The following is a 7,091-nucleotide window of genomic DNA, read 5'->3' as shown; positions in this document are numbered from 1 at the left end:
CCTTTTGCAGAGATATTGGGAGCGCCACACACCCCTTTCCAGTGACCTCATGACCCCCCATGCTCTCCCAATCCGTCTACTGACTTCATAGGAAGAGTCACCGAAGACATGAATTATCACTGCCAAGGTAAGTAAACCTCTCGACGAGGTTGACACTCTCTCCGCAGACAGACACCCTGCCCAAGATGCCATTAAAGGCCTGGATGTTGGTTTTTATCAGGCAAGCCCAGACACTCAGACCAAAGCACACACAACAGTTTAGTGTCGCTATCTGCCTTTGGATTACCGCTTTGCCTTGGATCACCGCGCCTGTACGCATGCGTGGACTGCTTTGTGCCTGCCAGTTCTGTGAGTGCTGTGTTGGATTGGTTTTCGTTCTTTGTCGGAGGGAGCGCTCCCAACCTCATCACCCCTCAACGCATCAGGAATACCGGTGGGACTGTTTTACATTGCTTACAGTGGGCTGTTCTCTGGATTATCTTGTCTGCATCATTTCCATATCATCAGTTGCCATTTCATATGGACGGTGTATTCGACCTTGTGTTTATCACGCGTGTTGTTGTTGTTCACGGGTTTTGTTATATGTGGGATCTCCAGCAGGGGACTGAAGGAGAGATTGCTTTGTTAGCTGTATCGTTCACTATATCCTGCTATTTTTATTTAATACATTAATGTTGACTCCTGTTTAATCCAGTTGTTTCTGTGTCTCTGTGTGTGAGTGGTGCAAGTCAGGCCAAGGCTGGGTGCCTTCCCGGGGTTCTGTCTGAAACAATAAATAAATCACCGCCTTTGCAGCAGTGTGGATCTTAGTGGCACTGTGCCCACTACAATGTTGCCAAGTGGACCAATTCCCCACATTCATCCATCCATCCATCATCCAACCTGCTACATCCTAACTACAGGGTCACGAGGGTCTGCTGGAGCCAATCCCAGCCAACACAGGGCGCAAGGCAGGAAACAAACACCAGGCAGGGCGCCAGCTCACTGCAGGGCACACACACACCAAGCACACACTCGGGGCAATTTAGGATCGCCAAAATGCACCTAACCTGCATGTCTTTGGACTGTGGGAGGAAACCGGAGTACCCAGAGTACACGGGGAGAACATACAAACTCCACGCAGCGAACCCGGGTCTCCTAACTGCAAGGCAGCAGCGCTACCCACTCTGCCACCGTGACGCCCCCAATTCCCAACAATCAAGTGATTTTCTTTTTTTCTTTCATTTTCAAATAAGGGAAAATGGCTTGCAGAGAGCTAGCTTTTATATATTTTCGAGAATGAATGTGACTTTTATTAATTTTTTCTTTGGCAAAATATTTCATTTCAGTAAGGTTAGTTAATCTGCCTTATGGGACCACTCTTTCTGTAAAGATGTTGTGCTTATTGGCTTGAAGAAGGTTTATGATATAGGGGCGCATTTCAGACTTTTGCATTTACAGTTTGGCATTAGGCCAGGAGGACGAACAACTGACGCAATATTTGCATTGAGGCCAAGAAATGTCTCAAGATAAACTGAAGGATTTAAATATTTTATGTTTTTTACTAATTTGGAGGATGGCTTATGATAGAGGGCCACGTGAGACTTATTTTTTACTTTTTAGTACACTTTTTAACTCAATGTAAGTGTGGTTTTTAAAAAGTATTTTTTTCTGAAACAGCACCACTCAAAGGCGTATTTTTCTGAGACGTTCCTGTAAAGCAGTGTTTCTCAAATAGTGGGGCGGGGGGCGCGTGGCTCCGTCAAGGGGGGCGCGTTTGACCTCGGGGAACATGCTTTTTTATTTTTCTATTTTGATTTTTTTTACTGTTCTAGAATAAAGTGCAATACCACTCCACTACTCCATATTTCTTTCTTTTTTTATTCTCTTATACGTTAATAAGGATACAGTGTTATGCAGAGGTGTACTTATAACAATTTTATAGACAAATGATACTATTTATAGTCGCGCGGGGCGCGAGATGGTTTCTTCTTCCATGACAGAAAATAATTGAGAAACACTGCTGTAAAGAGACTCTGCTATAACTCGACATTCTCAAATTGTCAATTCGAGGCCCTAAATATTTCGCGGTCCTCCAGTCCTGTTTCCGGGTCTCAATGTTCAGGTCTGGCAACTGAGGATTCCTCTCAAAGCAAAGGGGGTGGCGGGGTGCCATTTATAACTTCGCTTATAGGGCAGCGAAAATCCTAGAGCAGGCCCTGACATATAACCTAACCTGTATGGCATTTTTTGGACTGTGAGAGAAAACCCGGACGAACAAGGGGAGAAGAAAGAAACTCCGCGCGACTCGACCTCCGCGGTCTCCGTGCGGCCCTATACGGCAAATGCACCTGCTGCCAAATAACAACTGATCTGCCTAATGCTGGAAGGATACCAACTTCAAACCTACGCGGATATAACTATAGACAAATAGAACCGAATTGTTTGGCAGGTAATCGCTCTGTGTCACACGTGCATGGACTAACTTTATAAAGGGGGATTTTCCCATCCCGGGACATTCCAAACTCCAGAGCTCAATTTAAACGTGAAAGTGAAAGTGGGAACCGCAGACCAACGAGGACGCCTGAAGACGCATTTCTTCACTGCAGCCGCACAGACGAAGGTTAGTGTACTGATTTCTATTCGTGATGTGACAGACGCATTCTTATAATTATTTATTTATTTATTTATGTATCTGGAGTTGCATACTGCGGGACATACTATGTGGAAAGAAAAAAAAAAAAACTAAATCCGTCTCGTGTGTTGTCTGAACGGAGCGCAGCGGTGCTATCTCGCCACTGTGGCAGCGCGTTTGCCCTTGCAGTTTGACCGCAGGGATAAGCAATACAAATGAGCGGTGAGCGCCATGCCATTTGGGATTTTACAAGCGCGGTGCCAGTCGGTTGGCAGGCTTCTGCTTTGTCTCCCTAAACTCGTCATTTCGACCTCGTCTGTGAAGTTGTGCGCAGCGTGTCGGATGATAATGTTATTTGGATTTTCTGATAGGGTATACAGTTATTACTGATTAAGATTACTGTTAAGTAAACACGAAATGGACTGCCCCGCACCCTTAAAAATAATGTTTCTTTAACTGGTTGTGTGCAAAGGCGTGTGTGTGTGTGTGTGTGGTGGGGGGGGGGTCGTGCTATAGGGCTATACCTGATTTCTAACAACAACGAGCGGCATTACCTGGAAGAAGTGTAGAGAGTCTGTCACGCTGCTGTCACGACAACAGCCAACTGCTGAACGTCAGCAACAACAACAACATTTATTTCTAGAGCAGATTTTCATACAAACAATGGAGCTCAAAGTGCTTTACATGATGAAGAAAGAGAAAAAAAGACAAAGAATTAAAATAAGAAAACACTAATTAACATAGAATAAAAGCCAGGGAGGACAGAAAAAACAAACAAAAGGAAAAATAAAATCCGCAGGAATTCAGGGCCACGAGACTTCCCAGCCCCCTCTGGGCATTCTTGGCAAGACAAAGGCGCCGATTTGTAGACTCGGGGAGAAAACAGCAGAGGCACCAGCAGCCCCTCAGTATTAGCAGCACTCCGGTGGTGAGGATGGACAGTTTCAGATTCCTCGGTGTCCACATCACAGAGGACCTCACTTGGTTCAAACAACCCCGGCACCTTGGTAAAGAACACCCAATTATGTCTTTACCACCTCAGACGCCCCAGGGATTTCATAATGCCCACCCAGCTACTAAAGGACTTGTACAAATCCACCATCAGAAATATCCTGACAGCACTTATTACTGCCTGGTTTGGAAAGCGCAGGGAGAGATGGGGTCTGCTGAACACATCACCGAGTGTGTATTCGCTAACTTTAGGGACATCACTACACCAAGTGATGTCGGACCAGGGCAAAAAATATGATCAGTGGTTACCTAGATACCGATGCCACGGCCAGGTACACGGTATAGCGCTGTCTGAAGGCCACTTCAGAGAGACTGAGAAGGAGCTTCAGCCCCCATCTTGAATGAGGAAAGTGTGTTGAACTACGATGCCCCATTGCTAACTCTCTTTAAGTTTCTAAGTCATTTTGAGATGATGCTTGTTATATTTGTAAAAGTATGGATTATTGTTATTGTCCTTTTATACTTTCTTAGATGCCCAGTTCTTGAAGTTTAGCAATTGACGATAAGAATTCAGAATTAACTGCAGAATGACAGTATTTGAGGGTTCCTCTGTGCCTCTTTTTCTGGACTCACAAGCTAATCAGCACAGGCTTAAGTTTCGAGTTTGGTATCTTTCCATCCAGCCAGTTTAGCTGTAGACCGTCCTCAAGAAACTGTGACACACACACACACACCCATCATCGAGATATCAATGTCTTCGGTATCAGAGGACACTAAAATGTCGAAAACTGGAGAATTACATTTTTCACAAATTTAAAGCTTTGCTCCTCCCTCAAAGTCGATAGGTTATAATGGGGGAGGGCACAAAGCAAAAATATTTAAAAAAAAAATAACAACCTACCAACAGAAATGTAATACAGTAAATAAAATCTTCGCTCTTCCAACCTTAGTAGCGCAGGTAGACCTTCTCCTGGGCTGGATTAGTGAAAATGGTGGAATCAGAGAAGGATCAACTCTAAATGGTACCTTAACACCTAAAATATCCTGTAAATCAATCAGTACACATTACATAATAAAGGAAACAGAAACATTACATGGGCGGCATGGTGGTGCAGAGGGTAGTGCTGCTGCTACCTCACAGTTAGGAGACCTGGGTTCGTTTCCCGGGTCCTCCCTGCGTGGAGTTTGCATGTTCTCCCCGTGTCTGCGTGGGTTTCCTCCCAAAGTCCAAAGACATGCAGGTCAGGTGGATTGGCGATCCTAAATTGTCTCAGGTGTGTGAGTGTGTGCTGTGGTGGGCTCCAGCAGACCCCCGTGATCCTGTAGTTAGGATATAGCGGGTTGGATAATAGATGGATGGAAACACGACAAAGAAAGTGACATTTTAATCAATCACAACTTCACGGGATTTATTGGTTCAGTGCATCAGGGAGGCAACTCTGAAGGGAGATGTGGTGCGATTCAACAATATTTCTGATCCAGCATTAATGCTAAGATTGGCGAAAGAACCGGATTACAAGGAGGCAAATTAGTGAAGGTCTACCCACTAAATGCCAACTCATACTGTATCAACAATAAAGTGAAATGAGCAAATTGAAAAATAACTATAAAGGCAGAATGAACAATACTAGCACAGTAAACTCGTAGTCAATATTTTCCCATAAAAGAAGTACTGGGGTGTTGTACCGTGTTAGCCATTTTGAATGTAGTGAGAAGTCGAGCCAAATGCCTGAAGAAGGGGCCTGAATTGCCTCGAAAGTTTACAAATCGTAATCTTTTTAGTTAGTTTAGTTAGTTTAGTAAGTAGAATAAGCCAATAAAAAGTGTCATTTTGCTCGACATCTCACCCCAAAAAAGAAGAAAAGCCCCTGAAATAAATTCTCTTTCTAGCTATTAATATTATTTAGGACATAGTAGTTAATTTAAAGTACAGTATCTGTATAATTAAAGGAACGGGTTTATCGTATAACGAGAATACAAAATGTAGCGCATATCTTAAAGAGTTTAGTTCCAGTTTCAAAGTACGCAGAAGGAAAAGTGACTTTTAATGCCGTAAACCCAACTCTTTGTCCAACAATACACCACTAAGCAAAAGTTTTCTTTTTCAGGCATCTTTGTTGAATACGCCATAAAGTCAATGCTTCTCTTTCTTTCTTTCTTTCTTTCTTTCTTTCCTTTCCTCCACTTCTCCGCTTCCTTTTATGGTTGGACGTGGAGCAGTTTCACAACATGGCGCGACAGAAACTGCAATGAAAGTTCCCCAAAATAGGGAGGTCCATTTCTTACAGCGCCCCCTTGCAGCACCCAAGGAGTCCTACAGGGTCGTCCTTCCACACTACAATTCCCAGTATCCAAGCTGGGCTCCAAGCCAGTAGATCACTGCTAACCTCCTGTGCTGGGGGACCAATTGTTTGTGTAACCAGAAGTTCAGAAGGAATCCTTATCAACACAAAAGTAATAACTATGGCAATATATTATCATCCAACCCATTATATGCTAACTACAGAGTCACGGGGGTCTGCTGGAGCCAATCCCAGCCAACACAGGGCACAAGGCAGGAACAAATACTGGGCAGCGGCACCAGCCCACCACAGGGCACACAGTAGGAATAATTTAGGACCACCAATGCACCTCACCTGCATGTCTTTGGACTGTGGGATGAAACCCATGTAGACACCATGCAAACTCAAGGCAGGGAGGACCCGGGAAGCAAACCCAGGTCTCCTTACTGTGAAGCAGCAGCGCTACTCACTGCGCCACCGTGCCGCCCGCGATATAACATGAGACTTGTAAGTCATTTATCTTAAGTCCAAGTCGGGTCACCAATAAGCTAGCCAAGCGTTTTTTGTTTTTTTAATATTGTTATACAAGTCACTAAAATAAAGACTTGAGTCAAGTCATGCGAATCGAGTCACTCGCCTTTGTTTCTCAGGTTCCAAATTCAGTCCGGTTTGACCTTGAAAGGCACAATTTGAATGCTAACAGCAAGCTACCAGGAACAGCAAAAAAAAAAAAAAGCATAAAGGAGTGGGTAGGAGGAAGTAAATAATAAGTGTGGTACTAAATTACTGAGCATTAACCAGCTAAAGACGACTCCATTAAAAGCTCAGGGAACTATAGTTGTGACCTTGAGAGCCAGTGCCAGTGCTAGGTTATTCTGTGCCCTAGGCCAAGCTTATTTATGTGCCAACCAACTGTTCAGTAGCTAACCCGTAAAACTGGGGAACTATGATCTGCGCCCTAGGCGAATGCCTAATTTGCCTTAATGGTGGTGCCCGCCCTGTCCACAGCAAACTACTTCCATGCAATTAGGTTAACAAATATCTTTTAAAAGTATGACTGCTAAGAATCCTATTGGATTTTGAATGTGTTTTTATTTTATATCACAACCCAGAGGCGGCACGGTGGCACAGTGGGTAGCGCCTCGCAGTTAGGAGACCCGGTTTCGCTTCTCCCCGTGTCTGCGTGGGTTTCCTCCCACAGTACAAAGACATGCCGGTTAGGTGTATTGGTGATCCTAAATTGG

At 44.3% G+C, this 7,091-nt stretch overlaps 1 protein-coding gene across 1 annotated transcript in view; it reads left to right on the top strand.

Annotated features, from left to right (window-relative positions):
• Positions 1-2,137: 2,137 nt before the first annotated feature.
• LOC120517289 (CD276 antigen-like) overlaps positions 2,138-7,091 on the top strand; it is a 29,938-nt gene continuing 24,984 nt past the window's right edge. The window contains exon 1 of the mRNA XM_039739495.1: positions 2,138-2,602. The gene's annotated coding sequence lies outside the window, so the exon portion shown is untranslated. The remainder of the gene's footprint in view (positions 2,603-7,091) is intronic.

Source organism: Polypterus senegalus, chromosome 17, assembly GCF_016835505.1.
Source record: "Polypterus senegalus isolate Bchr_013 chromosome 17, ASM1683550v1, whole genome shotgun sequence".
NCBI lineage: Eukaryota > Metazoa > Chordata > Cladistia > Polypteriformes > Polypteridae > Polypterus > Polypterus senegalus.
The sequence above is the reverse complement of the archived record's forward strand: the minus strand, read 5'-3'. Positions and strand labels throughout refer to the sequence as shown.